The 22120-nt window shown below is 39.6% G+C and overlaps 1 protein-coding gene and 1 non-coding gene across 2 annotated transcripts in view; one reads left to right on the top strand and one right to left on the bottom strand.

Moving 5' to 3' along the window:
• Nucleotides 1-2609: 2609 nt before the first annotated feature.
• The window catches only part of LOC134747320 (RNA-binding protein 28), a 384741-nt gene continuing 365230 nt past the window's right edge, over nucleotides 2610-22120 (bottom strand). The window contains exon 12 of the mRNA XM_063681955.1: nucleotides 2610-2625. The gene's annotated coding sequence lies outside the window, so the exon portion shown is untranslated. The remainder of the gene's footprint in view (nucleotides 2626-22120) is intronic.
• Nucleotides 15236-15308, top strand: Trnat-agu (transfer RNA threonine (anticodon AGU)). The gene has a single exon. It is a non-coding gene; the product is annotated as a tRNA-Thr (tRNA).

The following is a 22120-nucleotide window of genomic DNA, read 5'->3' as shown; positions in this document are numbered from 1 at the left end:
CTACTTTTTTTTAATACCACGTCGGTTGCAATTAAGCATACGGCCCGCCTGATGGTAAGCAGTTACCGTAGCCTATGGACGCCTGCAACACCGGAGGTATTACACGCGCGTTGCCGACCCTTTAAAAACCTGTACACTCCATTTTTGAAGAACCCCATACTGTAGCCCCTCGGGAAAACCTCGGCAGGGAGCTCATTCCACAGCCGAAGCGTACGCGGGCGGAAACTCCTCTTAAACCGCACAGTACGCGACCATTTAGGTTCTAAGGTGTGAGGATGAACACCCTACTTCTGTCCAGTACCTAATGAGCGGGCAGTCAAGACGCTCGGCTAACGCTCTTAGCATGCTGTTAGTGTGTGTTGTGCATTTACTTTGTAAGTTTCGTCTGTTGATTCCATCGATTTACAAAACGGTAATTTTTTTACGAAAAATAAAATTCAAGAGCTTTGAACTCAAACTTTAATTATTTTTCGTGACTCCAAATTCTGATCACTGTCGTTGATTGATATATGCCGATTGAAATCGAACCAAATTATATCAGATATTGATTTTATGTTTCCTTTCACATCTATTTTACTCCTAATTTTATTTGAATTGTTGAATCATTGACCGCGTCAGCGAAGGTCGCTGTTATAGTTTTTTTTTGCAAAAATGCTTTCTTATGTCCGGATGTACTCTACAGGCCCCGTAGACAACATGCCAATCGCTAAAGCTCCGTAGCGAACGAAACGCGACTGTCACTATCACACATATGGAACAGCGATAGAGAGACACAAAACGATTCGATGGCGAAGCGATAACGATTGTCACCTTGGCTAGGCCGCCAGGTCGCAATTCTCAACCGATTCCCGTGAAATTTCGTTAGCAGGTTCGATAATCAAATAGTTTTTTTTGTCGCCGAAATTTTCAGCCAGCTTAAGCCATACATTTATTCACTCACAGAGCCACTAATTATTACATTGTCAAAATCCATTGTGTACCGGAAAATGGTTGATTGTGACACTTGCTTCAATCTTTTAACATCTGTAAACTGACATGCACAATCTGTCAATAAACGATTTCTGATTCTGATTCGAACTTAATATTTAATATCGATAAAAAAACAAAAGTTTCATGTAAAATGTGCGATAAAGATATTTCGGAGACGCCACCTCATATCCGCGAAATCCGCCAGAGAGCAACTATGCCCCATCAATGTCGGCTGTGATATGAGGTTAGTAAATATATCATAGAAAGTTTATAATATGTGTGTAGATAAAGCAGTGTATGTAACTGTACATAACTCGTAAAACCCACACTCGAATTTTCATGCCTTTCGTTGTGTAAAAATCATTCATGGGTAATTGTGTAAGATTTTATAATAAACTTCCAAATATCATCACTGAATTATCTGTTAATCAATTTAAAAAATATGTAAAACGTACTTATCTCTAAAGCCTATTATAGCACACAAGACTACATGAATGATGAAACACCGTGGGATTGTGATTAAAAATAATTAATTATTTATTATTATGTTAATAATGATGAAATTGATAATTCAATGAATACCTATATTAGGTAATCCGTATTTTTTGACATTTAGATTTTTATTCTAGAAAAGTTTCTAGACTAGTATTTTTTTATACAATTTTGGTGTTTGACGATCCTTTTGTGAATTCTTATTATTAAGTTTGACATATTTACTTACTACTTTGACTTTGTAGCAGTCACATAAACTACTATAATTTGTAGTATACAAATGTTGTCACAATCGGAGTCAGAAAAGCACCAGCTGTTTCATAAATATCTTACACTAAGGTAACTCGTTTAGCTAAAGTTTGATGTAAAGATTATTTTCATTTAAGCTTCGTCTTTACTCTTAACAAATCTAATCAAGGAAAACTTTACTAATCGAACAATCTAGTTAAGTTTGTGAAATACAAGATATTTCAGTATTTAAATTGAAAAAATAGCTTCATCTCCTGAGACTCGGAAACATCTGATTTGTTTTTTGAATTCGGACCTTTTAGTATTAAGTAAAAAAATAATGTATTTTTTAAGTTTCCAATTTATTGTGATAAACTGCTAATTTTCTATCTTTTTACAAGCTTTTTATTAACTTGCAATGTACCTATGTAAGTAAGTATGTATGTAATATGTAACTTAGTTTGTAAGGGACAAATCTTGCAAGTTAAATTTGACCCACTACCCGGTTTCCGATGAAGCTGAAAATTTTCATACATATGTAAGTCGGGTGACAATGCAATATTATGATACCATCAAGCTGATCTGATGATGGAGACAGGAGGTGGTCATAGGAACTCTGTGTTGAAACAACGCAACCTAATTGTGTTTGGGGTTTTTAGAATTGTCTCGATGAGTATTAGTTGCTCGTGGAAAGAAAAGTACAGTCAGCAATAAAAGCTTGTACCAAAAATTAAATTTTTGCTAAAAACTTATTACTAGATTTAGGTATAAAATTCAACATGTGTCAACTACCCTATTAACTAACATGTTATATTTACTTGCGTATTTTTTGCTTTCAAGTCCTGTTCCCACCCTCGCACCGCTAAAATTAATACACAAATAAATATAACAAATCATTGCCACTTTTGCGTTATTGCAATTTTTTTTTATACATAACTTAAAAGTCGTTTTTTATGAAATATTTGATTAAATATTAAAATTATTCATAGGATTTCAAGCCATTTTATTAGTAAAAATATTTCGAGCAAGCCGCGTAGCACCGTAGCGTGCGCTACGGGATCCGTAGCCCGGCTACGACGTAGCGCTACGCGAAGTGGTTGAATTTTATTTTATTTAAGACGGCGAAGTTGGCTCATTTCAGTTGGCTATTTTTATTAAATATAATTGTATTAATAAAGTTTTTATTTATTTCATACCTTAATGTTATATATAAAATTTGATAATAGGTAATAGGTAGGCTATGTAATAATATAATTCAGACATCGGCCGTAAATGTTTAATAATTGCATTTATTATTTAGTGTGGTGTAGTAATTTTACGATGTTTAGTTTTTATTATGTTCTATGAGCCCGTTGTTTTTTCAGTAGAAAACTTTATTCATAATTATTTACTTATCACATCGCATTTCGTGGATATCTAAATTATGAAGAGCGGAATTGAAAAAGAAAAGAGAACCCAAAAATTACTTCATCATCATCTTCCTCGCATTGTCCCGGCATTTTGCCACGGATCATGTAAGTCAGTGGGTCCGCTTAGCAACCAATCCCAGGAATTGACGTAGGCACTAGTTTTTACGAAAGCGACTGCAATCTGACCTTCCAACCCAGAGGGGGAACTAGGCCTTATTGGGATTAGTCCGGTTTCCTCACGATGTTTTCCTTCACCGAAAAGCAACTGGTAAATATTAAATGGTATTTCGTACATACATAAGTTTCGAAAAACCATTGGTCCATTGGTTGGAGTCGGGGTTTGAACCCGCGACCTCCGGATTGCAAGTCGCACGCCCTTACCACTAGGCCACCAGCGCTTTCGCAACGCAATTTTTTTTAAACAAATTACTATTGATTATAATTAATTATATTAAATGTATTGTCAAATATCTCTTTTATGTGACTTTCATTTCTATTTATTTTTTCATTTGTCTCTAACTACCCATATTCTACTAATTATCGTTATAAAAATTATTATTCAGAGCCCATTGTGTCCCACTGCTGGGCAAAGGCCTCCCCCCTCTTTTTCCACTCGTTATATAAACACCTACTTAATATTTTTCTATAATAAATGATGCGACTAGAACTATATTTTCTGAAACCTAAAAATATCAAAACTGCTCATATAATTTTTTCCCAAATTCTAAATGGATAATATCATAAAAATACCAACTCACTTACCGTGATAGAACTCGACGTAAACTTTCCCTCGCACCGCGACAAAGCTCCCACCTCGAGAGTTGGAACGCTACTGACGGACGTTCCCGCGTCTAATGCTTTTATACCGATGGCAAGGGGGCGGAGTTCGCCGCGCCTGCGCGCTGGAAACCCCGCCCCTTTTCGAAGAATGACGTCAGAGGCATTTTGACTTGAGTGCAGCGCAGAATTTGAATTTTACGAATCTGCTATTGATATGTTATTAGGAACCATCCCATCCCTTTAGTTCCCGTTCTAAATTACAACCATTAATGCACCTTTAGGAGATGAATAAAATAAAATAAATATTATAGGGACATTCTTACACAAATTGACTAAGTACGGTAAGCTCAAGAAGGCTTGTGTTGTGGGTACTCATGACAACGATATATATAATACTTATACAAATACTTAAATACATAGAAAACATCCATGACTCAGGAATAAACATTTGTGCTCATCACACAAATAAATGCCCTTACCAGGATTCGAACCCAGGACCATCGGCTTCACAGGCAGGATCACTACCCACTAGGCCAGACCGGTCGTCAAATTGAATATTTAATGAATCACGAGATAAATGAATGTATTTAGTTCGATATGGATAAGTGTGGCTGCGGGATAAGTTTGGCTGGCTTTACATTGGGGCCTGGTTACACAATGATTGTGAGTTCATACATTTGCCACTAAACGTAAGTAGCAAATGTATGAACTCGCAATAAACGATAATCAATGTGTGGGTAAACCCAGGGGCGTAGCTAGAGTTCAGTCACCAAATTTGCGCCGCCTGACGACTGACAAAAGTTTCCCTGCTGCTGCCTTTTGCCCATTTTGGCGCCCCCCCTTGGATGGTGCCCGGGGCACTTGCCCCCTCTGCCCCCCCTAGTTATGCCACTGGGTAAACCTAAACAGGCCCCAATGCGAAGTCTAGCCAAGTAGCCACGTTTATCCATATGCCATAGTTTTACGCGTTTACCTTAATGGATGTGTGGAAGTGGTGAACAAGCGGATCTTCGGTTAGCAATAATAAAACCGTTCTTCAAACTTGACAGCTTTTTATTTTCTTTCACACAATATTTACACAGAAGGTACAGAAACAGTTCGGAAGTAAACTATGCCTGCCGCAGCAGAGCGCTAACAGTATATAAACGATTAGGCAAAATATTCTAAGATAATTTTCTTGACGTGACAGAGCATTGACACACAAGACAGCTCGACAGGCCTGCGCCCACGGATTTAGATTTTAATAAACCGGATGGAGTACACGGGCCAAAAAGTGTGTCCACATGAGAAGTCAAAGTGGGCGGTTGCATCTCTTTCTAATTAGGGTGACCATAAGTCATAATATGTATGTGGGATATTAGGATAAGTTGGAATGTATAGTGGGTATATCTAAATATGTATATCTAAATCCGTGGGTCAAACCAAATTGGCAGTAAATAAGAACAAAAAAAACTATACTTATCCTTTTCTTTCAGGTGTTAGTACTAGTGTAAGATAAAGATAGTATGATTCTCTCTGTCTATGTTTGAAATAAGACAGTCCTTTAACAAACTATAGCTTAAACGTGGAAAATTCATAGGAAAAAATACGCGAAACTCTGTGTAGGGGCGACTACCACAATCTGAGGGTCTATCGTGAAACAAGAAAATTTATTTATCTAACATCTCTGTCACTTCCATATTCGAGCGATAAAGAGGCAGATAGCGAATTTTCGGATTCGCGTTTCCCGGTAGGCCCTCTGTAAGCAAACCGCCTTGATACATCAATGTCATATTTTATTATCTCTGAAAACTTGTCAAAAACCTGTTAAAGGTACAGTATGTATAAGTTACTCTATGGCTTACTAAAAAGGCTAGTCCTGCACTCGAATCGAATGGAACCGTTATTTTTTTCCTATTTAAAAGTTTAAAAAAAGTTTTTTTTTCGAAACCTCAGTATTTTTTTATTATTTCCATTTTTTTAAGTTTACAATTTATTGTGACAAATTGCTCATTGCTACCTATTTAACTAGATTTAGTCAAAGATAGATATAACTCCGTAATAGATGGATACAGTCTAAGGAAAAAACGTGCCTTGAAAATCAAGAAAATTTGATTCTCGTTCAGAGGGTGCTACTAGTTTTGGCCTACAGTCGTATAGATGGCGTTGACAGTTTCGTTTGTTATTTAACTATTTTAACGCATATCAGTGAAAGAACGGGTCAAAATCATAAAAATAATTAATGCAAATAAAAAAAAATCATTTATCTATATTTAAATACATTCTATCGTATTTTTATAAATCTTCATTTTTAGTTTTAAAGTGTGTCGACAGATGGCAGTGAATTTACTGGGGTTACAAAATTTACTATGACAGTACCGCTCTAGTATAAGTTACTCTATGATTTAGTTATACAATTCAACATGTGTCAACATGTCTATTGATGACATTGCCAAATGTTGTCATTGCATTGTATTTAATTACGAATTGAACATGTGAACCATATAGTTGTAGTTAAAGAAGGACTTGCCGTTTTACGGTAGGTACTTTAAATCACACAAATATAAGCTTGAGCGAGCGGGCGAATATCAAAATGAGAATAATTTGTTTGTATTCGAATCAGCCTGTGGGTGGGTAGTTCGTGGGTGTATTTTATTATTGTACTGTTTCAGGCTAATTGGCGGCTAGATTGATTAGTGTTGAGATAGAGGCCTAATGGATTATACTGGGACCATACTGGCATTCAGGCATTGAGGCGTTGTCTATCTATAGACCCGATTAACTGAGTCGGAAAGAAATTATTCTGGTTAGCTACGGATTGGTAGGCTTGGCTGCATGAAGCTGATCATGTTAAGTATCTCCTCCTTTTTTTTTATGATGAATAGGCAGGCGTTTGACCACGATCCCACCTGATGGTAAGTGATGATGTGGTCTACGGTGGAGCACGCTTACCTATGAGATACCTATTAACTCTTGCCTTGAAGAGCTCCAAATTGTACTCATGCGGAAACACAGACGCGGGCAGGGCGTTCCACTCCTTGGCAGTTCGCATAAGAAATGTGGAAGCAAAACGCTTCGTGCGTATTTTTGGAATTCCTACCATGAAGCGATGCCGGAGTGCCGTTTGTCGTGTGGTCCGATGGTAAAAATGGGACGGAGGAATAAGGTTGTGCAGTTCCTCGGCACACTCTCCGAAATGTATCCTATAAAAGATCGACAGGCTGGCAACCTTGCGACGATGCTCCTCGATGCTCCTCCTCTTCTTCTTTTTCTTTCCCTTGTCCCATCTACTTGGGGTCGGGTGATTATGTTAAGTATATAAGTAAAAATGTAATGTATAAACACATAAAACTATTTATTACACCAAAACGTACATCTAAAACACAAACCATGACCTAGTAAATCCACAGAAGAGTGCAGCAAGCTCGGCCGAAATTCACCTTCCCATACAAAGGGAGTTAAAGCCCATTTTAAAGCTATGTGTTGGATTGTAATGAAACTTTGCACATACAATAACGAGCTATATCTATGTCTGTAATTAGTTTATATAGCTCCAGCTTATAAAACAAACGAAATAGAGCAAAAACAAGTTTTGTACGAAAAACTTTTAACTATGGTATCTGAAGCTACATAAACTAATTACAGGCATAGATATACCTTATCCTATTATAAGTACGAAATTTCAAAGCAATCTAGCTAGTCGTATTAAAATGAGAGAGTTCTACGTTTGTGTGGAGAACTGATCTACTTTAATATATACTAGAAAATCACCACCCAACTTATTTACCTACAAACCACCTGAGGTAGAGGGGCATAACACAAAAAGATCTATGACAGCTACCTACTACTAATCGGTTTTATATACCGTTGAATTTAAAGCTATGTATCAAACGTTATCATGACAAATACGGCTTTTTAGCTTTTTTTAGAAGTGTTCAAAAATAGTTCTAGAATGCCCCTACATCGATAGATTAGATTAGATTAGATTAGGTATATTTATTTCACAACATATGATTACAGTACAAATTACATTAATTTCAATTTATAAGAATCTACATTGTGATCGTCAGAAATAAAATTAAATAATAGCTAAATAATCCAAATAAATTAATTTCCTTAATTATACATTATATGAAAAAATTCCCCTCAGAAGGATCGTCAAATAATAACAATAGTTAACAAAGAAAATGTCAAAAATGATCGAATTTAAATTGTTGTTAAACATACTAACATTAAATAATTACTAACATTATTTAATGTCAAAAATGGTATGGTATGGTAAAAAATCACTTATTGAATATAATGGGTTGTCCAGTAAAAAGTTTCTCAATCGACGCTTGAATGTTGTATCGGATGGTTCCGTCCTTATTTCTGCAGGTAATCGCTCATAATAAGTCGGACCGATGACACGCGGGTTTTTTGCTGCAAGTGCCAGCAGCTGGAAGTGGATAGCAGCTTCCTTTGAATCTAAAAGCGCAAGGTGTAAATAAGCGTTGGTAGCGTAACGTAAAGTGGTCGTGGGTTCGAACCTCGTCTCGTACCTGCTGATGACACTGAACTAATCTTAATAAAGCTTAATAAGGTCACTGATAGCAGTCGCTTTAAGGATGACTCACATTAGACCGGGCCGTGTCCGGACCGGAGCTTCCGGCGCTTACTTTTCTATGACATGACAGGTGATCACGTGGTGCTTTCCATAGAAAACGAAGCGCCGGAAGCTCCGGCCCGGACACGGCACGTGAGCCATCCTTTAAGATGCAAACGGGAAAGCGTTTTAAGGTGAGGAGGGGGATACAGTAACGAGTACATAAACTTTAAGTCGAAATCCTCTAAGTGACGGATTATAAACCATAGTTTCCCTCGACATTTTGTACACGAAAGTTGTGTTTGAGAGCCAAATACAGAAGAACACGTGTTCAGAAGCAGTTCAATATTAAACATTCAATTGTTTACTAATATAATATGACTAGCTATACTACTAATATTATGTTGCTAATGGAAAATGTTCTGTTTAAACTTGTCCCGAAAGCTCATTTTCAAAGGAAGCAGGTTATGCAAGATTATGTGCGTCTATGCGTCCCGAGGGTTATAGGCTTTTGTATGCGTAGGAATAAAAATCTCCGCTAAATTAGTATTGAAAAATTCAAAAATCTCATCATTAAATTCGATTGTGTCCGATATTTTTCTGCGCCCCGTTTTGCATAATGTTATCAGTGACAGTATTCAGTTAATCCCTTAGGTATATAATAAATTGAAATTTAAATGGTGGCTTTAGAATCGTGTCATACGTTTTACTCCGAATATTATTATTTTTTGTACGGTTTTTGTGTACAATTTAGCGAATTTGGCCCGAGTGGATGTCCCTGTGGGATCTTGATCAAGATTTATTGGTACCGGTACAATTCCATGTTCTTCTTGTTTCCCCGACGAGTGTTTGTTAAAACGGGGATAGGTTACATAATTGTTAAATATAATTAAATATAACAAAACTTCCGTGAGACACAGACATATTAAATATATTAATGACGGGTCACTCACGTGTTTTAAGTCGAAAACGCTCGACATGTTTCACTCCGTACCGAGAAGCGTCATCAGGAGCTTGCGTCGACGGTGACGGACCGGCGCAGACTGCGGGCCGCAGCCCTCTACGCGCCCGATGACTCGGCGCGGGCGCCGGTGGCGGCAGGGGGGGCGAGAAACTACCTACATGTCGAGCGTTTTCGACTTAAAACACGTGAGTGACCCGTTATTAATATATTTAATAATTAAATATATGTAAAAATATTAGATTATTTTAAACCGGGTCACTCACGTATTATTAAGTCGAAAAGCTCGACATGTTTCGGTCCAATTTACGAACACTCCGAAACATGTCGAGCTTTGCGACTTAATAATACGTGAGTGACCCGGTTTAAAATAATCTAATATGTTTGAGTCTCACGGGAGTTTTATATGTAAAAAATCCTAATAAGAAATTATTTATTACATTAATGTAGTGACAACGAGGTGAATAACTTTTATTATGCAACCAATACCACTATCAAATAACAATTAGCGTTGGTTTAATAACGCTGTCTAATTATTTTTTTAAGTTTTCTTTGGGACAGCCGATTTTCTCAGGTTTACGAACTTTATATCCTTTATTAGCTTACAAATATATTTTATATGTATGATTTCAGAAGCTAGTTTTATTTCATACAAATTAACAGCCTAGGCGTTTGTCGTTTCGATGTTTTATTACTGTCGTGTGTTACAGCGATCGTAAACGACAGTTAGCCGCTCGTTAACTTAACTACGTCTTCACTTGTAACGAATACTTAGCTGTTAAGGATCCTGTGTTGTTCGCAACCTTACCGAGCACAGACAGTGGTTCTTAACCGGCGGACCACTGCTGGAAGCACCTAAAGTGGACAAACTAAACAGAACAAACCTTTTTTGCTTTTATTCATCATAGATATTTACTTCTAAATGGCCCTTGGCAAAACAATCCGAGTGGTCCCTTATCGATGAAAGCTTATGAGTTACTTTAAAAGACCTCGCTCTGACCTCGAGATTTTTTTAATCAACCATAAAGAGTGTAGGATAAATTTTGGCAGGTATTTTAAAAATCCATACTAATATTATAAATGCGAAAGTCTGTCTGTCTGTCTGTGTGTTACCTCTTCACGCTTAAACCGCTAAACCGATTTAGTTGAAATTCAGCATAGAGATAGTTTGAGTCCCGGAGAAAGATATAGGATAGTTTTTATCCCGCAAATCATCCCTTAAGAGGGTGGAAAGCGGGTCGAATTGAGATAATTAATAAATTGCCTGATAATTTGTGTCCATATGTTAAAATTGAATGATTGCCATGAGACTTTATCCAGGCGCTATATTTACTTAAGCTGCTATTACTAAGTCCACGCAGACAAAGTCGCGGGCAAAAGCTAGTACTTTATATTGGTTCTTCTAGTTGATGCACTTCATATGCCATGAGAATATAGCGCTGTTTACGAGAGGAATTCAAAGAAATGCTGGTAGTTACTTCTAAAGGTTTAGTTTTTCTATGGTCCTTTGTAATAGCGAAACAAAGCGTAAAGTGTTTTGTTTATTGTGACTTCTGGAGACAATCTGACCTGGGTGGCAAGGTATATTCGGACCAAGCTAACTTCCCCACTTTGTCATTGCAAAGTCTGTGCAGAGTTGACTTGGTCCGACTCTAAAGAAGCTAATCATCATACCCTTTTTTCCAAGGCATGCCTGACTCGGTTCGCTATGACAACCTTTAAGGATGACTCACGCCAGAACGGTCCGGGCCCGGGCCGGGCGCCCGACATTTATTTTTCTATGGCAGGCTTGACAAGTGATCGGTGATCACGTGATACTTTCTATAGAAAACTGAAGTGTCGGGCGCCCGGCCCGGGCCCGGCCCGTTCTAGTGTAAGTCATCCTTTAGAGTAGTCACTTGAGTTGACATTCGCTTGATTAAACAGATTCTTCCCCCGCTAGCGCAAAGCAGTCGTGATATTTCGTCTTCGTTGTTTTTAATTCAGAAAGTGTAATAAAACTGATATTTTATATCCATATGGTATACTGTTTTAAAGCCAGTGATTTGAAGAACAAAATACAAAAATCAGTTTATAAAAATGTGTCTTAGTTTAGAAATTACGAGCAAAAACATTTTGAATTTTTTAATCTAACGTCTATTTATCTCGCACCCGCAAGCCGGCAAGCGGTGAGTCATCAACCCGCTCTCGCGCTGCGCTCGCGCGGGCGCTGACACGCGATCAAAGCGGACTTCAACACAGGAGTACAGGACATATCAAGCTAGCGATGGCAACACACTGCAGTGGATGCGGCGAAAAAATTCGTTCGCTTGAATATATGGAGTGCGCTACGTGTTCGTCGTTGTACGACCTTCCGTGCCTGCAGATACCTAAGGAAACTTTTACGCAGTTCCCCCAAAAAACGAAAGAAGACTGGGTTTGTCCGACATGTAAGAGCTCAATTCCGAGGGGTGATAATACAAACACTCCGATCCGTGGTGCCGGAAATGGGTTAAATAACACCTACAATAAGAGCGATCAAGATAGCAAAAATGTCACGCTTTTTCGAGGATCCCGCCAAGCAAACGCCAAGGCGAACGGCAGTACCAATCCACCTGCACCAACAAATTTTACAGTCGACTCAAACTTTTCTGTGATGTTGTCGGAAGTTCGAGAACTACGGAGAGAGGTAGGGGAAATGTGTATACTTCGGCAAGAATTACGGGAACTAAAAAATAATTTTTTATCGCTGTCCTCGTCCCTACACCATAAACTGGACGAAAGTAAGAGAGTAATTGATGTACAGGTCGGGGAAATCAAAGCGTTGAAGAACGTCATTGCTTCGATGAAGCCCATGGTTGCGCTACCCGTTCCGAAAACCGTCGATGAGGTAAACAAACCGGAAGAGCATAAGAGTAGTGCAAAGACTTCGACCGAGAAGTCGTTCACCTGCGCGGGTGCGCGTTTGAATGCTGTAAGGGTTATTGAACAGGAGAAGCCAGCCCCTAGTACATTGGAACCACCTTCTCCAGAACCCTCATGCACCCCGCTGGCTGAACAAAGCAAAAATCTAATTGAAGTGGCAAACCGACCATATGCAGATGTCGTCAACGAAACCTCCAGGACTACCCTCGAGTCACCCATGCCTGCTGCACCAGCCCCAAAAGCGATGCAGCGTCCCGAGCGTCAAGCGCGTATTAACGCGGCCGCTGCACTGCGAGGTAAATCCAGCGCTGGAGCTGCTGAGCGAAAGCGAGACACAAATATAGTGAGTAAACCTGCCATCATACCTGCATGTACTACAACTCCCGAATCGCGTCGATCCGTCACGGACGGACATCCCGTAACGGACGATGCAGACAAAAGTGAATGGCATCTAGTTAGCCGTAAACGAACTCCCAAGCGGCGGGAAATTGTTACCGGAACGGGAAACAAAAATGATGACCTCCAGTCAGTGGAGCGACATATATATTTACAGGCTTGGCTGTTCAGACCTGATACGACGACTGAGAACTTACGCAAATATCTAACTGAACGGTTACCTAACGTACAACTAACAATTGAAAAGCGCGTCATAAAAACTGAAATGCATGCTGCATTTGTAATCGGGTACCCGGAGAGTGTGCATAATGAAATATACTCGCCAACGCTGTGGCCCAACGGCGTTAAGATATCGGAGTGGTTTCGGAGGGGAGCTGGCAAGGCGCGGGGAGCGCGGGCTGCCGATACTCCCGCCGCTACCGTCCCCGGCCTGCGCCCGCGCTCGCCAAAACCGGTCGGCAGTTGCACCTATACGGATACACTAAAACGAGCTCGTAGCGAGTACATTAATAACATAATTGCAAATGGCAGGGAAAATATGAGTCGTAGTGTGTGGCGCATCATTGCATCTGAAACGTGTGGGCATAAAAGAAAAACTGGTCCGTTAGATGTATTGGTGAGTCGCACACCCGGCGCCTGTGAGGCTGAGCGCGCGACCACCGCCGCCTCGCGCCTTAATCGCTACTACATGCAGGCCACTACCGATAATAATAATGCTCGTGCGCACTCCGCGCTTGCGTATCTAGATGGTTATCTATCCCACAATACGCCTGTGTTTTGTTTTGATCAGTTTACGCTTGCAGATGTAATGATGGCTCTAAAATGCATTAAAAAAAAGCAATCTAGGGATGTCAACGATATGTCTACATACATTTTAGACTATTTACCTCCAATTGTGGTCTCGCTGCTACTTTGCCTATTCAATGAGTGTGTTAAAAGTGGCATTTATCCCAAACCACTAAAAGTAGTCAAAGTGCAGCCCATTTATAAGGGCAAAGGTGACATGGATGCTCTCAAATCCTATAGACCCATATCCTTAATACCTATCGTGTCTAAGGTATTCGAGCGCCTGTTGAGTGGTAAACTAATGCATTACTTTACTAGCAATAGTCTACTGAACCCGCAGCAGTACGCCTACCAGCCTGGCCGATCGACTGCGGACGCGGCGCGAGATGTAGTGCGGCGAGTGACTGCGCATCTCGAGGCTGGGCGACATGTGGCAGCTATATTCTGCGACCTGTCGCGCGCCTTCGAAACAATTGACCACGCACTACTTATCGCAAAGCTATCGCGGTATGGTGTCAATGGATCTTTCCTTGAATTATTAAGGTCCTTCCTGGGGGGGCGAAAGCAAACCACCTACATAAAATCATTCAACTCTAACTTTGAAGAATTGGGGGACAGTGCTGTCCCGCAGGGATCAACGATGGGAAATAACCTGTTTTTGGTCCTTGTTAACGACATCACTGCCGCCACCGAGGACGTGGAGTACGTTATGTTTGCCGATGACACTTGTGTAATAACAGCAGCCTATGATTTCGCTAGCTTGGAAATAAAACTGACTCAAACAATGCAAAGAATATCTGATTGGTTTACTGCTAATGGGATGAGTTTGAATGTCGATAAGACAAACATAGTGTATTTCCAATTAAAGAGAAATGTAAATACTCGGGTGCGGATTGTGTTGAATGATATTACGGTACCGCATGTACATGAAGTCAAATACCTAGGTTTTGTAATCGATTCGGGACTAACATGGGCACCTCACATAGATGCGACGTGTAAACGTCTCGCTTCTGCGTGCTTCGCGTTGTCTAGGCTAACTAACAGTCTTTCTGAGGAAAACCTAAGGAAGGCCTACTATGGTTACTTCCATTCTATACTCACCTACGGTGTAGATCTATGGGGTACTGCTGCGGACCGTGAGAGGCTATTTAAATTACAAAAGCGTGCTCTCCGCATTATGACTAGGAAACCACTCGACCATCCGGCTAAAGAACTGTTTAAAAAATGTAAAATCCTTACGTTACCTAGTGTGTATATAATAGAAGCATGCAAGTACGTGAGACAAAATCTTGATCAGATCCCCACTCATAGTCAACTCCGAGGTAGCGTGACGCGCAGGCGTAATCAGTTGGTCGTGCCGGCGTGTCGCCTCGCGAAAACTAGGAAGTCTATGCATGTACTAGGAATCAGACTGTACAACATACTGGACGATGAAATAAAGCATGCTTCTAGCGATGCAATATTTGTCCGCAAACTGAAAGCCGTACTATTAGAAATGGCTTGCTATACCATTGACGAGTTCTTCGATAGCCACGGGTCATTGGCTCAATCGCATATCTACTAAATTATATAGGAATATAATAAATGTTTTGTTATTAATTGTAATAATTATGTTTTCTAATGTTATTAACTGTTATTGTAATGCTTAATTGTAGAAATGACGTGTAAATGTAAATATTTACCAATAAATATCATATCATATCATATCATATCTTTAGAAATCAATTAAAAGTGGAAAAATTTACTGTCTTGGTGGCTTAGATGGTAGAGCACTGTACTAGTGATCCAGTGGTCGTGGGTTCGAGTCCCACCCAAGACAGTGAATTTTTTCACTTTTAATTTATTTCTAAGCTTAGCATCGTTCGCAGACGTTTCTGCTCGATACAAAAAAAAACCGGCCAAGTGCGAGTCGGACTCGCGCACCGAGGGTTCCGTACTTTTTAGTATTTGTTGTTATTGCGGCAACAAAAATACATCATCTGTGAAAATTTCAACTGTCTAGCTATCACGGTTCATGAGATACAGCCTGGTGACAGACAGACAGACGGACAGACGGACGGTCTTAGTAATAGGGTCCCGTTTTTACCCTTTGGGTACGGAACCCTAAAAGTTAATTTAGATTATTTACATATGTGCAGTTTCAATCAAAAGGACGCTCTGTCAGGTTATTTGTATAAAGATACAATCCAATTTCGTCCTTATGGTAAGCGACGTCACATATATGAATTTAAAGACGTTTTGACTTTTTTACTTTTCAAAAGTGTTAAGTTGCTATGATATTGTGAATTCAGAGGGGCTACCGCAGTAACCGAAATTCGCAAATTGCGGGGACCTTTCTCTTTTACTCCAGCCCGCGCAGCATGGTTTCCCCTATTACTAAGTCCGTCACTTTCGCACTTACATATTTGTTAGAACGTGACAGGCATAGTGATAAGCGTACCGTGCTACGACTCCAGGGTGTAATTAGTGACAGGGAAAAATGCCTGCAATTTGCGAACTTCGATTTTCGCGGTTATAGGCCAGAACTCCTTTGGCATGATCAAGATCTTCAGCTGTTTGGATGAATTTAATTAAGTAACGCACTCCGAATTTCTTTAAAACGGCAATAAGTTTCCCTGTAACAGTAGCGGAGGTTTTGCGACGTCAATCGAGCCAGCCATAAAGTTGATGGCTAAAGTAAGTGGCCGTTAGGGCAATTGCCTTTACGGCGCATAAAAATGGACTAATTGATGGCTCTCATTATTGCTGGTTTGGGCTACTATGTGACGTAGTTCAAGCGTAGGTGGACAGGAGCGATATTCAGATTTATAAATGGAAATGGAAATCTCCATTGAATAATTTAGGCACATTATATTCAAAATGCACTAATGAATGTCAAAAAGTATCACCTGTTCTAACCGTCACAGCTTTGAGAAGATACCAGGGCAAGAAGCGCTACGGGACTCATTTTTCAAATAATCATTACTGATTATTTGAAAAATTAGTCCCAAAAAAGAGTCTGAATCTGATTGCTTAGATCTGATAAATTATTTGTTTTACAAGGGGGTAAAGTTGTTGTTTAACCCCTCGTGCTAATATTGATACCCGAGCAAGGGAAACAGTCCGAAATAGAACCACGAGCGTAGCAAGTCATTCGAAAGTTTTAGCCTTGAGCGTTGCGGGTGTGTCAAAGCAGGAGATTAAACACTTGAAACTCAAACACCATACCAGCTCAATAAGTCTTATCTTGCGGTTAGCTAATAGGGAATATTACCCGAAACTCTGTGTAGGGGGCGCCAGGGCGCCACTACCAACATCTGAGGGTCTATCGTGAAACAAGAAAATTTCTTTATCTAACATCTCTGTCACCTTTGCATATTCGAGCGATAAAGAGAAAGAGGCAGATAGCGAATTTTCGGATTCGCGTTTCCCGGTAGATCCTCTGTAAGCAAACCGCCTTGATGCATTGATCAATGTCATATTTTATTATCTCTGAAAACTTGTCAAAAACCTGTTAAAGGTACAGTATGTATAAGTTACTCTATGTTTTACTAAAAAGGCTAGTCCTGCACTCTGGTGGCAGAACATTGCAGTAATATCCCCTATTAAACTTAAAAGCAATGGAAACAGAACTCTTATAAAGAAAACTTCCTGACAATGTTCTGTTTTCATTTGTCTTGAGTGTATTTACCTACCAAATAAGTCCCCACAATTTTCGTAGCTCCATGAAACACATTACGAATATCACACGTCGGTGACGAGCGACTACAAGTACAAACATGGTTGTTGACAATGTCAAGATTATGCCCTAAACGATTTCATCACCAATATTTGTACACGTTCTATATTTATTCACGAGCAATCTCACCAACTTAAATATTATTGTATTTAGGAGTTTTTGAGAGTAATTTCTACTAGCTCTATTTTCTTTTTATTACTATTTCCAAAGAGGATATAATAGGATAGAGCGGTACTGTCATAGTAAATTTTGTAACCACAGTAAATTCACTGCCATCTATTGACACACTTTAAAACTAAAAATGAAGATTTATAAAAATAGGATAAAATGTATTTAAGTATGGATAAATGATTTTTTTTACTTGCATTAATTATTTTTATATGAAATAAAACTATGAAAACGGATTATATCGCGTATATTGAATTTATAATACATCCCGACGTTTCGAACTCTTTACAGCGTTCGTGGTCAACGGGTAGTTTTATTTCATGAGTAACTATCGCGGTAACCGAAGACAATATTATTTTTATATGATTTTGACCCATGTTCTTTCACTGATATGCATTAAAATTGTTAAATAACAAACGAAATCGTCAACGCCCTCTATACGAGAGTAGGCCAGACAGTGGCGCCATCTGATCGAGAATCAAACTTTCGTGATTTTTTCGAGGCACGTTTTTTCCTTAGACTGTATCTACGGACTGTATTACGGAGTTATATATATCTGCTATTTCTAACAAAAAGAATTAACCTGATATAGATAGATATATTACTTACTTACTTACTTACTTACTACGGTGACGCAACGACCCAAAGTGAGTCCTGGCCTCCGACACCAGATCACGCCATGCCTCTCGGTCTTGCGATAGCTCTCGCCAGTCGCCATGGCCGAGGTTGAGCAGGTCTTGAGCAACTACGTCGTTCCAGCGGTACCTAGGGCGTCCAACCGGGCGTGTCCCATTTGCTTGTCCCAAGATATTATCTATATTATTTATATTGCTTTAATATTCAATGTTCATGCCAAGTGTAATTTATAGTATCATAATTTTACAGTGTAAATAGCTAACATAATAAAACTTAAAAACTAAAACTAAAAATAAATAAAACTAAGCTTAAAATAAAAAAACTGATCGTAGAGCTGGCAGCTTCCTCGCACAAAGAGTAAGCATTGCTATACGGCGAGGAAATGCTGCCAGCATCTACGGCACCATGCCGCAGGGGAGTAGTTTTTAGTTTTTTATTTTAAGCTTAGTTTCATGCCAAGTTTCATGTTATTCCAGCAGGTCGTTTTAAAATAAGAGCGTTACTTCGATTGTATGGCGGCGGCTATGTCCTGGTGACTCCTAATATCACTAATATTAGGTACTTAACTAAAAATATCATCCGCCGATCTCTTGCCACCGTCAACGCGCCGGCTATCCTTTAACCAAACGGCGTTCTGAGGGACGACGGCAAGAGACCGGACAGTATGACCCTGGTCCCGTGGAAGAAGGGACGGGTGCTGGTCTGGGACGCCACATGCGTCGATACACTGCCACCGTCCCATCTACCAAGAACTTCGACCAGGGCGGGGGCAGTTGCCGAGGCGGCTGAAAGCAAAAATACACATTAAATCACATTTACAATCGGGTTTATCGCGAATTTATTTTGTTACCGATTTTACCGATGTTTCGACACAGGTCTCACTGGTCGTGGTCGTGGGCTCGATATTAAGCAAACTTTTTCCTTAATATTGAGATCTCGGCTCCCAATGCCAATTTGTGGCATTTAGTGTCAAGACACTGGGGTCGTGGGGTCCAGGCGCACATGTTCTATTTAAGGATCTTTGCAAAAAGCTCATCGATACTACCGGTGACCAGAGAGCTGGAAGCTTTCTCTCGCAGCGTATAAGTATTGCCTTTCAGTGAGAGAATGGTGCTAGCATCTTTGGTACAATGCCGCGGGGGCGTTATTTAGATGTATTTTAATTTAGATTCGTTTTTAATGTTATTATAAGTTAATATTGTCTTCGGTTACCGCGATAGTTACTCATGAAATAAAACTATGAAAACGGATTATATCGCGTATATTGAATTTATAATACATCCCGACGTTTCGAACTCTTTACAGCGTTCGTGGTCAACCCGTGAGTCACCCGTTGACCACGAACGCTGTAAAGAGTTCGAAACGTCGGGATGTATTATAAATTCAATATACGCGATATAATCCGTTTTCATAGTTTTATTTCGTTATTATAAGTTGTTTTAATTATTAGTTGTTCCTTTTTTGTTCCTGAACTAAAAATCGTAAATAAAAGAATCTATTTGTTTCAGGAACAGCGGAGGCTTCCTTTGTGTCAGAAGTAGGGGGCGGCTGCGCCTACATGGGTGGAGGTGCTTCAGACCCCGGCTCGCATGTTAAGAAACTAGCCAAAGACGCTAGTGACTTTGCGAAATTCCCCGATAAGTCAAAACTGGTGGGTTTTTTTTAAATGTAAAATTACCTGTTTTCTCTTTGTTTTATGAACAGTAAATTATAAACCTACAATACATACATTGCATTTGGTGAGCAATAAAGAAGATTTGTATTGTATTGTATTGTATTGCATTGGTTCCAGCCGCAGAAAATCTTCACATGGCAAGAAGTAAAGCAGTTTGACGGCGAGCAAGGCCGCCCCATGTACCTGGTTATTGACAACAACGTTTACGACTTCACTGACTTCGCTGATGTGGTGAGTTGGCTTACATAGACACATTCAGCTAAATACAAAAAGTTCCAATGCGTCATTTCGACAAACCGTTACGCTTTTTAGCCAATATTGAGACGCTTGGCAAGGTTTCTAACGAACATTGATTTTATTTATTTATTTATTTATTTAATCTTTATTGCACAAAAGAAAATACAATCGTACAAAAGGCGGACTTAATGCTATGAGGCATTCTCTACCAGTCAACCTTCGGGCAAAGCAGATAATTTGTAGGCGGTGCAACATAGTGATTACATATATACAAGTATAGTTAAATAATGAATAGGCATAGACATACATACATATATCTGTATATATAATATTCATATAAATACATACAATATACATACATACAAATACATAAGATATCAGATGAAACTTTCAAAACAGAAACACTAAGAATTCATCGTTCTGCCAGCAAAGTACTCACGTAAGGATTTTTTAAATGCAAATCTATTCGGACACTGTCTAATTTTAACAGGGAGACTATTCCAAAGGCGAGCTGCCTGAATAGAGAAAGAATAGGACATGAAACCTGTTCGGTGAGATGGTATGGACAAAGAAAGGTTGCCAGTAGAGCGAAGTTGACGGACACGAGAAACACCATAGTAGTTGAAGAAAGATTTGAGATATTCGGGAGATTGGGGATCATTAATAACAGAAAAGAGGGTGCAAAGCATGCGAATATTTCGACGAACACGTATAGGAAACCAGCCGAGTTTAGAGCGGAAAGAGGAGACATGGTCGTATTTACGAAGACAGAAAATGAAACGAATGCAGTTATTTAGTAAACGATCTAACTTGTTCAAGAGCTCTTCATTTAAGTCTGGATAACACACATCACCGTAGTCAATTATGGGTAGGATTAATGTCTGTGCTAATAATATTTTTGTTTTAACGGGTAAAAAGTGTTTAAGTCTGTTAAGGGCATGTAGAGATCCAGTGACTTTTCGGCAAATTTCAGCTACCTGTATCTTCCAACTCAGGGTGCTGTCTAAATAGACGCCTAGGTCTTTTACACTCTGGCTGTAAGGAATCGGAGTGCCATTAAAATATACGGGGGGTGTAGAATCTATTTTCGCGAGCTGGCGTTCGCTACCTATGACAATGGCCTGACACTTAGACGGATTAACAAACAGACCGAACTTCTCAGACCATCGCTGGATATGTAAGAGGTCTAGATTTAATTTGTCAACAGTAGCAGCTAGGTCAGTAACGCTACAATGGTCATAGAGTTGCAGGTCGTCGGCGTAAAGATGGTACGAGCAGCGAAGGTCAGGAGTAATAAAATTAATAAATATGGAGAACAGTAGTGGTGAAAGGATACCTCCTTGAGGCACGCCAGTGGCTAGGTCACACCATTCCGACAAAGCGCGATCAACTCGTACCGCTTGCTGACGTCCGCAAAGATAAGCCGAGAACCAATTTCGTGCACCAGGCGACACATTGAGGTGCTCAAGAAGGGCAAGGAGAATCTGATGGTCAACAGTGTTGAATGCGTTTGAAAAATCTACAAGGATAAGTACAGTGACCATTTGATTCTCCATGCCACGTATGATGTCCTCAGTCACCTTAAGCAGCGCAATACAGGTGCTATGTCCCGGCCGAAAACCTGACTGAAAGGGGCTCAGAAGTTTGTTTGAGAAAATAAACCTAGACAGCTGCTTGTGAGCCACCGCTTCAGCGATCTTCGACAGAAACGAGAGTATGGAAATGGGCCGGAAATGACTTACTAAAGAGGGGTTATTGATTTTTGGTAGAGGTATGACGAACGCCCTGCCCTGGTTTTAACGACTGTGAAAGCCACAATATCGTAAGAAAATTCTAAGAACTTTTACCATACCAAAATTAAATATTAACTGGACTAAGTTCCAATACACTTAGTTTTTTCTTTCAACACTTTCTACCTTTTCTCCGAAGTAAGTACCTAGTACCTTTACAACTATTTATGCCCAAAACAAATTTTCCCCCCTTATCCCACGTTATGTTGGGGTCGGCACAACATGTTTTTCTCTTCCATTCTCCTCTATATTTCGTCACCTAAGCACTCACTCCTTTCTTTCTCATATCCTCTTCCTTTCCTTCCTTCTTCTCTTTCTTTCTTTTTTCTTTCCTTTGTCAATTATATTTTGAAATAATTTTCGCAGCACCCAGCAGGCTCAGCGCCGCTAAAGCAGCATTCGGGCGA

The sequence above is a fragment of the Cydia strobilella genome, chromosome 14 (genome assembly GCF_947568885.1).
Source record: "Cydia strobilella chromosome 14, ilCydStro3.1, whole genome shotgun sequence".
NCBI lineage: Eukaryota > Metazoa > Arthropoda > Insecta > Lepidoptera > Tortricidae > Cydia > Cydia strobilella.
Note: the sequence above shows the minus strand (reverse complement) of the source record. Positions and strands in the feature narration are given on the sequence as shown.